Below are 13,800 nucleotides of genomic sequence, written 5' to 3'. Positions count from 1 at the left end.
TGTGCTCAAGTCGATGATATGCAGTGTGCTAAATTTCATGATATGCTATGTGCTCAAGTTCATGATATGCTGTGTGCTTAAACTCATGATATGCTAAGTACTCAAACTCATGATATGATATGTGCCTAAACTCATGATATGCTATGTGCTCAAGTTCATGATATGCTGTGTGCTTAAGATCATGATAGGTTGTATGCTTAATTATGCATGTGTTCATGATATGCTGTGTGCTCAAAATCATGATATGTTGTGTGCTCAATTATACATGCTTTAAGCTATGCCTAAAAGAGTTGCTTCCCTATAAGTGGGATCAAGAGCACTCTTCATGACATGAATATGACATGAGTGATATGGACTATGTAAATATGACATGCTATTTTACTTTTAAGGCTTGTACCAAGGGTGGGCTCCATAAGCGCCCCGGGGTCGATGGACTAAGAAACGGGCCTCGTTAGGGATGGGCTCCTAAGTGCCCCTAGGTCGATGGACTAAGAAACGGACCTAGTATATGCCTTGTAGGGTTCAAGACTTGCTACCTTGGACCTACTAGGACGCGCGCATTTATGTACGTGGTACAAGCCAGGATTCCCTTTATGTTGAGATTATGTTTAAGTATCTATGCTATACATTTTAAAAAGTCATGATGCATGTTTTAAAAGTTCACCTTGCATATGCTTTATGAATATGTCATGATATATATGATGATCATGTTATGATATGCCATGCTACCTTGTGTTTATGCCATGATTATGCCATGATATCTATGATTGTGCTCATGATATATATGATGATCATGTTATGATATGCCATGCTACCTTGTGTTGATACCATGATTATGCCATGATATCTATGATTGTGCTCATGATATATATGATGATCATGTATGATATGCTATGATACTTTATGCTTTGATATATGCTTTGTGATTGTTGACATGATATACGGATTTTGTGAGTAAGAAAGGAACTTACTGAGCCATGAGTGCTCACAGCTTACTTTCTTGTACCACAGATAAGGGCAAAGGTTGGATGGACTAGGGGAGCAGCAGGAGGGGCTAGCAGGATGTGTGTGGTAGTGACTGGCTAAAGAAGAAAAGACCTGCTTTCATTAAATATGAGTTATGCTTGTTTGATATTTTTATGATTGTAACTCCATGACATTTATCATGTTAGTTCCTATATGTCTTGAAATAATGTAAGGTATGACATATGGATTCTATGTTTCAAAAATTTACAAGTAAGACTTCCGCTGTAATAAGATAATAAGTTGTTAAGTAGGGTAAAGTAACCCCCGTGGCCTTAGCAGGAGGGGCGGGGCATTACAATGCTCTTTCATGATATGATACTTATAACATGATACTCTTATATAAGATGATATGATATGTTATGATGCTCTTTTACATGATATGATGTTTAGATGATTATGTCTCCATGCTATATGCTTATATGATTATATGTTTTTTTTGTGAGTAGGAAAGGATCTTACTAAGTCTGTGTACTTATAGTTTACTTTCCTTGTACCGCAGATAAAGGTAAAGGATGGATAAACTAAGGGAGCAGTAGGAGGGGCAAGAGATGTGTATGGTGGTGGCTCGGCTAAGGAAAAAGACCTGCTTATGTTAATTTATGCTTGATATGAACTATGTCTACTCTATGTTAATGTTTTGCATGATTACTTAACACTTATTCATGCTTATGTTCGAAGTTTATATCATGACTTCTTAAATTTAAAATTATGCAAAACATGCTCACATGATTATAGATGTTTAGATAATTAGTCATTTGTGTTTAAAAGAAAAGAAAAATATATAAATAAATACTTCCGCTGCTTTAGAAATAGGTTAATATGCATGTATGTTCCCGTAACCCTGTCATATGAGAAGGGCGGGAGTTACAAGTTGGTATCAGAGCCAAGTTAGCCTTCCCACTACACACACGTCAAGCCTCCATCCTGCCGCTCCATGTAAGAATCTTTGTACTTACTCTATTTCTTTATGCATGATAAGAAATGCTTTTAGTACGCATGAACATAAGTATAACTGATACGAATTTCCTTTATGTATGATAAATGATGTTTTAATATGCACGGATATAAGTAGGGATGACCATGGACTTATGCTAGCCTTATTGTCATTTATGAAGATAGATATTGCTAGAAGACGCGGTAACAGGACCGATGAGATAGTGACTCCACCAGATTTGACACATGTAGTCACAGACCTCCAGCGTCAAATCACGGAACAACAACAAGTAATCACTGCTTTGATGAATCAACAAGGAAACCCTGTCACCCCACCAGCAAATCAGAATACATTGCCCGTCATACCTATAGCTGCACCAGTACCACCGGTAGCCCCTGCCCCAGTGGTCCGACAGGAGACTTACTTAATACAGTGGCTAAGGTTGAAGCCGGAGAACTTCTAGGGTACTTGTGAGCCATGGGATGCCCAAGCCTGGTTCAAGATGGTGGAAAGTATAGTGGAACTGCTGGACTGGCCTGTACCAGAAAAGATCAAGTGCGTGTCATTTTGCTTTTCTGGAGACGCAAGAATGTGGTGGGAAAGGGTTATGATCAAGAGACAAGTTAATCAGATGAACTGGGCAGACTTCAAAGCAGAGTTCTTCGAGGAGTTTTTCCATATGCGGGTAACAAACCGGCATTACGACGAGTTCACCGAGTTCCGACAAGGTGACTTATCAGTTAACGAAGCAGTGAAGCGCTTCAACCATCTCGCACGCCTCTGCCCAGAGTTGGACAGCACGGAAAGAGAAAGGGTCAGACTGATACTCAAGATGCTCCGACCCGAGATAGCTTTGAATGTGGCCAGCAGAATTAATAGACCGCAAACTACAGAAGAGTTGGTCATCAGTGCCCTGATCACCGAACACTATCAGAAGGCAATGAACGAGAGTAAGAATCAAGCATAGACAGAAGGATAGAAACCTCAAGGTACCAGAGCAAGCTGGAAAGAAAACCCTAATGGAAAAAGAAAGCAATGGAACAACGCTAAAGGTGGTCCAGCGAATAAGCAACCTAAGTACCCTCAGTGTACCACCTCTGGGAAGCAGCATTCCGGGGTATGCGACAAGGGTACGAAAGAGTGCTATAGTTGCAGACGGGAAGGACATATGGCCAGAGACTGCCCTATCGGGTTCCAGGCACCATCCAACCAGTATAACCAGAACAGGAGTGCCCCCTCATAGCTACACCAGATGCAAGCTGCCATAGAAGGGACTCCAATTAGCCAAGGGAGATTGGAAGCCCCGCCAGTTATGATGAATGCCAGGGTTTTCTCTCTCACCAAAGAAGATGTGGCGAGTGCTTCTACAGTTGTCATAGGTCAGCTACCTATTTTCAGTCAGTATGCTACTGTGTTATTTGATACTAGGGCGACACTCTCGTTTGTCTCTACACCCTTCATGAAAAAGATAGACATGCCACCCCAAGCCTTAGATCGCAAGTTCTTAACGACCCTGCCTTCGGGAGAAGTGATGCCATCTAATCATATGCTGCGAGCCATGCCTATCCAAATCGCAGACAGAGAACTCTACTTCTATCTGATAGTACTTGACATGCGGGATTATGACATTATACTGGACATGGATTTCCTGAGCAAGTATGGTGCTTCAATAGAGTGTCGTAAGAGAAAAGAGATTTTCCGGCCTAAAGCAGAATCAATGTTTGAATTTATTGGGAAACCAAGGGAAATTTGGTGCTACGGGGCCGAAAATGTGTCCGGACAGCTCTCTACCCTGACTATACCACCGATGTTGTTCGATGATATATTGGGGAAGCAAACCCATGACCCAAGCATCCAGAGGATCAAGCAAGAAGTCCTAGAGGGAAAGAATGATGGATTTAGTATCGCTGATAGTGGAATATTATACCTCAAGGATCGCTTATGTATTCCCGACGACCCAAAGTTGCGAAAGAAGATACTGGAAGAAGACCACGCAACACCCTATGCGATGCATCCTGGATCCACCAAGATGTACCAAGACCTAAAAAAGAAATTCTGGTGGTCCGGTATGAAAAGAGACGTGGCTTAGTATGTTAGTACTTGTCTGACCTGCCAGAGGGTTAAAGCAGAACACCAGAGACCTGGAGGATTACTGCAACCAATCCAAATTCCAGAAAGGAATTGGAAGATATCTCTATGGACTTTATTTCAGGATTACCTAAAACAACAAACGACTACGACGCTATATGGGTAATCGTAAACAGATTAACAAAATCCGCCCATTTCCTAGCAATCAAGATGACCTATTCGATTGAGCAACTGGCTCAATTATATGTCAAGGAAATTATTAGATTACATGGGATTCCTAAGACCATTATTTCTGATAGAGATGGTGGCTTTATTTCACATTTTTGGGAATGTGTTCAGAAGACTCTTGGCACAAAGCTATTGTTCAGTACTGCCTTCCACCCTTAAACTGACGGACAAACAGAAAGGGTGAACCAAGTACTAGAAGACATGTTACGAGCTTGTGCCTTAGACTTCAAGGGGAGCTGGTGCCGATATCTATGCTTAGCGAAATTTGCCTACAACAATAGTTACCAATCTACTATTGGAATGGCACCTTACGAGGCTTTGTACGGGAGGAAATATAGATCCCCTATATGTTGGTGCGAAGGCGGTGAAAAGAAGGAGATGGGATTTTGAACAGAGTTCATTGACAACACCACCCATGCTATACAGAACATCCGCCAAAGAATAAAAACTGCTCAGAGTCGACAGAAGAATTACGCAGATAAGCAACGAAGGCCATTGGAATTCAGTGTCGGAGATTCAGTATTCCTCAAGGTAGCTCCTATGAAAGGAGGGATGAGGTTCGGAAAGAAGGGAAAGCTAAGCCCGCGCTATGTGGGACCATATCAAGTTCTGAAAAGAGTTGGCAAGGTAGCTTACGAAATATAGCTTCCCAGGAGATGTCAGCTATCCACAACGTGTTCCATGTTTCGATGCTAAAGAAATGTATTCCGAGCACGGACCAAGTGATAAAACCACAGACAGTACATGTTCAAGAGGACCTAAGTTATAAGAGCCGACCGGTTCAGATATTAGACCGAGATATCAAAAGACTAAGGAACAAAGAGGTACCCTTAGTAAAGGTCCTGTGGCAAAATCAACGGTTTGAAGAAGCCACTTGGGAACGCGAAGACGATAAGAAACAGAAGTACCCGGAGCTATTCTAAGTTCGAGGACGAACTTTCTATGAGGTATGGGGTACTGTAACACCCGCGAATTTTTTTTAGCTATAAATATGGGTATTCTCTTTTAGAATTATAGGAAAAGGGAAATAGAACCAAAAAGAAATAAAAAGAGAGAGAAGTTATGGCTTGAACCTTGAACCCCTCACAATGGATAAAGCTAAATTGGTGTATGATAACCAATAGAGTCATGAATGATATATGATTAGCAAAGAATGGAAATTTGTAGTTAAAAGCAAGAGTATGATTAAGTAAGAAAGCAAGAAAATGTCAAGTAGATTTCCTTCTCTTTCTCTTGGTTAAGAGAAGAATCAAGCAAAAGACAAAAGACATGTTGCCTTTTTCTTCTTTCTTCTTTCTATTTTCGTGAAAATGAATGAGGGTGAGAGAATAGAGGAATCAAGGGGATGAATTGAGACATTTTTTTTCCTTTTTCCTCATTGAGGATAAATAGGAATGAGACAAGAGAAGGGAAAGAAAGGTTGGCTACTTCTTCCTCCTCCTTTTCTCCTTTTTCCTCCTCCACCGAGACCTAAAACTCTCCCCTCTCCCATTTCCGAATCCCAAGCTAAGGTTTTCTCCCTAAGAAAACTAATTCACAAGAAGGAGTCCTCAAGATCTACTCCTTACAAGCAAGAGAAGCAAAAAGGGAGAACTAGAAGGAGAAACTTTCTTCTTCCTCTTCACAAGGGTACCTTCTTTTAAGAAAAAAAAACAAGCAAGAGGAAGTAAGTATCCCCTCACCTGCAGTACAAGTAGTTCATGTGTTTTTCCATGAGTTTAGATTGCTTAAAAATCTAGGGTTGCTTCTTGAAAATTTCGGCCACCAAAGTATAAAAACTTAAGGAAGCTTAAGACCTAAACTAAACATGCTCACTACGTTTCTTATAATATGTACCCTATGATAGGAGAGTAGTTTAGTGTCTTATGCTTCTACGTTGCTTAGAACTAAGATTCATATTCTTTAAACTTTCGGCCAAGGCATGAATAAAAGACCTAGGAAAGCTTAAGACCTAACTAAACATGCTCACGATGTCCCTTATGATATGTAACTGATGTGCGTAGATTATATACTCTTTTATGCATGTTTTTATGCACATTTACATACTTTGAGCATGCTTGATCTATGCACTTTTATACTTCCAGCTTTCCTTTTAGTATATTTACTCTTTTGGTTTGGAGATCTGCTTTTTGTGCATTTTCTGTACACAGGAGTCGAAATTGGTGAAGATTATGCGTCCTCGGGCAAGCTTGGAAGGAATTGAAGGGAGAGAGCATCAGGCCGTGTACCACACACGGCCGTGTAGTTTTAACAGGAAGGGAAGAGGACATGGCCATGTGAATCTCACACGGTCGTGTCTTGATTTGAAGAAATTAGAGCAGATGCCTTATATGGCCGTGTAGATCTACACGGCCGTGTGAGGTTTCCAGAGGCCAAGCAGGTGGTGGCCGTGTGCACCACACGACTGTGTAGCATTTCCAGAGAACAGAAGGGTCCTGGCCGTGTGAGTCACACGGCCGTGCAGCTTTGGTAGAGAAGGAACTGGACATGGCCGTGTGAATCTCACACGGCCGTGTCATAGGGCCGTGTGGCGCCCGATTTCCTCCTCTATTTAAACCCTCCATGAATTGAAAGGGGATCTCTTCCCCTTTAGGAAGAAGGCAAGATTTGGTGGTATCCTCCCATTCTTGGGAGGATTTCTAGGCAATTCGAGGGGAGTTCTTGATGATTTCGACTCCGAAGCGAGGATTGGATCCGAAGACGAGGCTTCTCCGTAGATAAGTTTTCTCTTTCCCCCTTTTCTTGGTTTCTTGGATTGGGGGTTTAAGAAATGCTTGTAATCTTTATTTCTTCGGCTATTCTTCCTCGATTCATGGAGTAGATCTTGTATTCTAGGATTAAGGGAGTATTTGTATGATGGATTGATGTAATCTCTTATGGATTTGCCAATTTCTTGTTTCAATGACATTGTCTTGCTTGTATCAATTAGATCTTGAATGATTAATGGTGATTTGTGCTTAATTCTCATTCTTGATTGATTGTTTGGATTTCTTGTGGACTTTGTAAAGATAAACTCTCACTCGATCATCCGAGGGATCCACGTGACAGGTGCAAGCCCGTGTAAGGACGTTTGAGAGATAATCTTGAAGAGGAAATAAGAATATTCAAGAGAGTAGGATGGATCTTGTGATTAGTTTCTTGTATCTTGATAGATTAATAAGTTGTGGGCTTCTATGTTGATATCCGAGGAAGGCATAGTAATAGGTGCGCTTCTGTGTAAGGACAACGTAGGTTCACGTCTAATTGATCATATTTAGATACATTTCTCAGTCCTTAGCCGGTTATCTATTGCAAGAGAGAACCGGCAACTTTCTACAAGTGTTTGGCAATTGAGGGATAAGAATTGGTGAACCATTTACATTCAAGAAATCTTACAAAGAAACTGAAACTCCTAGAATCTCCCTTTATCATAACCCAAAACACTAAACTCTTGTTTGTTGATCTTTAATATTAGATTTGTTTACCTTCACTTTGCATTTGAAACAATTGGATAGTTGTTTAGCTAATTCGCATTGAGATATTTCTAGTGCTTATTCCAGTCCCTGTGGATACGATAATCTTTTATATTACTTGCGACATTTCCGTACACTTGCGGAGTGTAACAGTAACTTAGGATATGAGTTCTGTTTAGAATTCTAATGTTTTTTTTTATGTTGCTTGAAATCTAGATCTATGCCTAGTAGGTTTCGGCCATGATAGAAATGAAGGCCTAGGAGAGTTTAAAATTTAATCTATCAAGCTCATGACTTTCTTTATGATATGGTATGAAGATTTCTTAGTGTTTTCATACTTGTATGTTGCTTGGAACCTAAATGCATGCCACTTTAGGGTTTTAGGGTTTCGGCCATGATAGAAATGAAGGTCTAGGAGAGTTTAAAATTTAATCTATCATGCTCATCACTTTTCTTATGATATGGTATGAAGATTACTTAGTGTTTTCATGCTCGCAGGTTGCTTGGAACCTAGATGCATCCCACTTTAGGGTTTCGGCCATGATGAGATTAAGGGTCTACGAAAACTTAAAACCAAATCTAAATCTAACATGCTCATGGTTTTCCTTATGATATGATATGAAGTTAGCTTGATATTCTTATGCTTGTATGTTGCTTAGAATTAGTTTCATGCTCCTTAAACATTCGACCATAACAAGATTAAAATACCTAGGAAGCTTAGAACCTAAACTAAACATGCTCATGATGTTCCTTATGGTATATGATATGAAGTTGGTTTAGGGTTCACATGCTTTTATGTTACTTGTGACCTAGATTCATGCTTGGCAAGTTTCGGCCATAACAAGATTAAAAGACCTAGGAAGCTTAGAACCTAAACTAAACATGCTCATGATGTTCTTTATGATAAGTGCTATGAAGTTGGTTTAGGGTTCATATGCTTTTATGTTGCTTGTAGCCTAGGACAATACCTTGCATGTTTCGGCCACTCCATGGAATTAGGGTTAGAGACCCAATTATGATTTACTATGTGTCTCCCATGCTATGATATGAATTAGGAGATGATAGTTAATGTTTTCCATGCATGATTATGCCTCCCTATGATATGTTATATGCTCATTTATGTATGCTTATGAATCATGCATGATAATGACTCTTATGATGGGCTATATGCTCAAGTATGCATGCTTTATGATATGACAAGAAAAGGCCTAAGAGATTCCCTATTAGTTGGGATTAAGAGCACTCTTTATGATATGACAAGTAAAGGCCTAAGAATTGCTTCTCTATTAGTTGGGACTAAGAACACTTTTCGTGATATGATAAGTAAATATGACATGCTACTTTACTTTTTATATGGCTTGTACCGGACCTTAGTGTCCAAGGGAAGGGCTCCTTAGTTCGCCCCTAGGTCGACGGTCGTAGTACGGACCTAGTTCCCTAGTAGGTTCGGGACTAGCTACCCCGTCCTAGGGATTGCGCGCATTTATGTTATGTGATACATAGTCGGGCCCTCATGTTGAGATTATATTTAAGTATTATATGATATGTTTTTTTTAAAAGATATCTTGCACATGACATAACGCATGTTTTTGAAAGACATCTTGCATATACTTTTATAATATGATATGTTATGATATGATATGACATGATGCTCTTTTATGATATGATATGTTATGATATGATATGACATGATGCTCTTTTATGATATGATATGTTATGATATGATATGACATGATGCTCTTTCATGATATGATACGTATGACATGATACTCTTATATAAGATGATATGATATGTTATGTTATGATGCTCTTTTACATGATATGATGTTTAGATGATTATGTCTCCATGCTATATGCTTATGTAATTATGCTATGATATATATTTTTTTTGTGAGTAGGGAAGGATCTTACTAAGCCTGTGTGCTTATAGTTTACTTTCCTTGTACCGCAGATAAAGGTAAAGAATGGATAAACTAAGGGAGTAACAGGAGGGGCAAGAGATGTGTGTGGTGGTGGCTCGGCTAAGGAAAAAGACCTGCTTATGTTAATTTATGCTTGATATGAACTATGCCTACCCTATGTTAATGTTTTGCATGATTACTTAACACTTATTCATGCTAATGTAAGAAGTTGATATCATGACTTCTTAAATTTAAAATTATGCTAAACATGCTTACATGATTATAGATGTTTAGATAATTAGTTATTTGTGTTTAAAAGAAAAGAAAAATATATAAATAAATACTTCCGCTGCTTTAGAAATAGATTAATATGCATGTATGTTCCCGTAACCCCGTCATATGAGAAGGGTGGGGCGTTACAAGTGAATAGTGGCTACCAGGATTCATAAACTTTAGTACTTAAGTCTGGAGGTCTAGAGTTCGAATCCTGGGGAAGACAAAAATCCACTGGCCAGGGGTGGAAAGTCCTAGTGAGTAACGGCATGGCCAAGGGTCGTCGGTCGACGACATGAGAGGTCGCCAAATGGGCCGACGACATAAGGGCGGCCAGTAGGGCTGCCACAAGGGTCGTCCAAGAGGCCAAAGGGTCGGGTCGTTACAGGGATATGCAATAAAATAGCACTTATCAGATTTAGGTCCCAATTTGTCCGAGACTTGACGTCGAACTTAAGCCTCACAACCCCAAATCCTCATAAAAGATATCTGGCATCTCTCCTAGTTTATATCCTATATGGTGTCTTTATCACAGCTTTGGATGGAACACAGTTAAGTGTGAAGGCTACTGTGTCTAGAACATATCCCCAAAAGGATATAGGAAGATCTGTGTGACTCATTATAATCGCACCGTATCTAATAGGGTACGATTCCTACTTTCAGATACATCATTCCACTGTGGTGTTCCAGGAGGAGTGAGTTGTGATAGAATCCCACACTCAGCTAGATAGTCATGAAACTCAAGGCTAAGGTATTCTCCACCTCGATCTGATCGAAGTATCTTAATATTCTTGCCTAGATGGTTTTATACTTCATTCTTGAATTCTTTGAACTTTTCAAAGAATTGTGACATATGTGTCATCAGATACACATAACCATATCTACTGAAGTCATCAGTAAATGTAATGAAGTACTAATAACCACCTCAGGCAGTGACATTGAAAAGGTCACATACATCACTATGTATAAGTCCTAACAAGTCAGTTGCTCTTTCGTTGTGTCCACTAAAAGGAGTCTTGGTCATCTTGCCTAGTAGACATGACTCGCATGTCTCATATGATTCAAAATCAAATGAGTCCAGCAAACCATCTTTATAGAGTTGGGATAAGCGATTCTCATTTATATGACCTAAGCGGCAATGCCAGAGATAGGTTCGGTTCATTTCATTTGACTTGAACCTTTTGATACTTATGTTATAGATGGGGTTCTCTAAGTCTAGAACGTAGAGTCCGTTCATCAGAGGTATACTACAATAGAACATATCAATTAAAATAAATGGAACAACATTTGTTATTTATTATAAATGAAAAACCTTTCTTGTCTAAACAAGAAACTGAAATGATGTTCTTTGTAAGAGTAGGCATGTAACGCCCGCCCTCCCACTGCTCAAGGAGGGACAGGGTTACTTATTTACATATGTGCATACATATAAAAGAAATCATGGCAGCGGAAACAGTTATAAATTTTTTTCTACACTAACTACAGTAAACATCAACATCATGCTTCTCATATTGAATATGTAGACATACTGATGTTCATGCATTCAACATAATTAGTATCAACTACTTGAAACATGATTCATGATACCATAAGCATACTAACATGAAATAAGGAGAACATAAGTGCAAGTACCATCAAAGCATAATGACAACACATGGTTCATACGCAACATAAAAACATATAAACATAAAGCAGTTTTATTTTCTTCCACTATGCCACTGCCACACACACACTTACCCTTCCTGCTGCTCCTCTTAATTTAGCCATTCCTTTCCATTTTCTACAATACAAGGAAACATAAAAAGACTATAAGCCCATGGGCTTAGTAAGTTCCTTTCCTACTCACAAAAATCATGATTCATACATGAACATAAAGTGATAACATGTTCATTTGGTAAGTCATAACATAACATGTGAGAGCATAACATAAAGTCATATCATATCATGTGAGAGCATGATCATAAAATCATATCATATCATGTGAAGGCATAAACATAAAATCATATCATATCATGTGAAGGCATAAACATAAAATCATATCATATCATGTGAAAGCATAAACATAAAATCATATCATATCATGTGAACATCATAAACATAAAATCATATCATATAATGTGAACATCATGGATATATCTCAAGAGCATCTTTAAAGTGGCATAAAGGAAAACATATAACATGAACTTGTGGATGCAAGATGTTCTTTTGAAAACATGTGACATGAGATGAGTATATGCAGGATGTCCTTTTGAAAACATATATCATATACATACTTAAACATAATCTCAACATGAGGGTCCGGCTTGTACCACATGCATACATGAGTGCGCGCATCCTAAATAGATCCAAGGTAGCAAATCTTGAACCTACTAGGAACTAGGCCCGTTTCATAGACCATCGACCTAGGGGCAACTTAGGAGCCCATCCCTTTTACTAGGCCCGTTTCATAGACCATCGACCTAGGGGCGCTTATGGAGCCCACCCTTGGTACAAGCCATACAAAGTAAAATAGCATGTCATATCATGTCATATCATAACATATCATGTTCTTGTCATATCATAACATTTCATGTTCTTGTCATATCATGAAGAGTGCTCTTGATCCCATCTCAAGGGAAGCATCTCTTAGGCTTTTCATCTTACATAAGCCTTTCATAAACATATCATAAAAGCATGAGGTGCACATAACATAAAGCATATCATAAGGAATCATAACATGATGTCATAAGTGCACATACATAAAACATATCATAAGGAATCATAACATGATGTCATAAGTGCACATACATAAAGCATATCATAAGGAATCATAACATGATGTCATAAGTACACATACATAAAGCATATAACATACAACATGGTGACCTAAATTTCATAGCACGTCATAAGAAGTCATTATCATGCATGGTTGGGGTTTTGATCTTCCTACAACCCCTAATTCATTGTTGGCCGAAACCTAAAGGTGAGCTTCCAACTTTTTAATACAACATATAGCATGGAACTTAACAACATATAAGAAATCATATATCACAAGGAAGCATAAATAAGCATGGTTAGGTTTCAAAACTTTGCTCTAAGTCTCAATTTCAATCTTGGCCGAAACCTAAATGTGAGGTATTTAAACTTTTAAAAACAACTTGAAACATGAAACTTAAACCAACCATATGATAATGATTATACATCATAAGGAAGCATATACAAGCATGATTAGATCTCAAAACCTTGCCCTAGACCTTATTTCCCAACTTGGCCGAAACATCAAGGTAGGGTTTCTAAACTTTTAACACCACATGGAGCATAAAACTCTTAACTAACAACATATAAGAGATCATGTATCATGAAGGAGCATAAACAAGCATATTTTCATTTCAAATTTTTGTCGTAGACCTTGTATCTTAACTTGGCCGAAACTTTAAGGTAGGATTTCTAGGTTTTTCAAGTAACATAAGCCATGGATATTTAACCTAACATAGTATAAGAAAGCATACATCATGAGGAAGCATCAAACAAGTATAGTTAGGTCAACAATTTTTCTCTAAACCTTTAATTCAACCTTTGCCGAAACCTAAGGGTAGGGTTTCTAGGATTTTCATGCAACATAAGACATGGAATTTCAATCTAACATTGCATAGAAAATCATACATCATGAGGAAGCATAAACAAGTATAGTTAGGTCTCAAAATCGTGCCCTAGACCTTGTGTTCATCTTTGGCCGAAACCTAAGGAAAGGTTCTAGGTTTTGTTTATACATCATGTAGCATGAGAACTTATCTAGCAACATATAATAGATCATGTATCATGGAGGAGCTTAAATAAGCATGTTAGGCTTCAAAATTTTACTCTAATCCATGTACTCCATCTTGGCCGAAACCTAAAGTAAGGATCTAGGTTTCATTTA

The sequence above is a fragment of the Zingiber officinale genome, chromosome 1A, assembly GCF_018446385.1.
Source record: "Zingiber officinale cultivar Zhangliang chromosome 1A, Zo_v1.1, whole genome shotgun sequence".
NCBI lineage: Eukaryota > Viridiplantae > Streptophyta > Magnoliopsida > Zingiberales > Zingiberaceae > Zingiber > Zingiber officinale.
The sequence above is the reverse complement of the archived record's forward strand: the minus strand, read 5'-3'. Positions refer to the sequence as shown.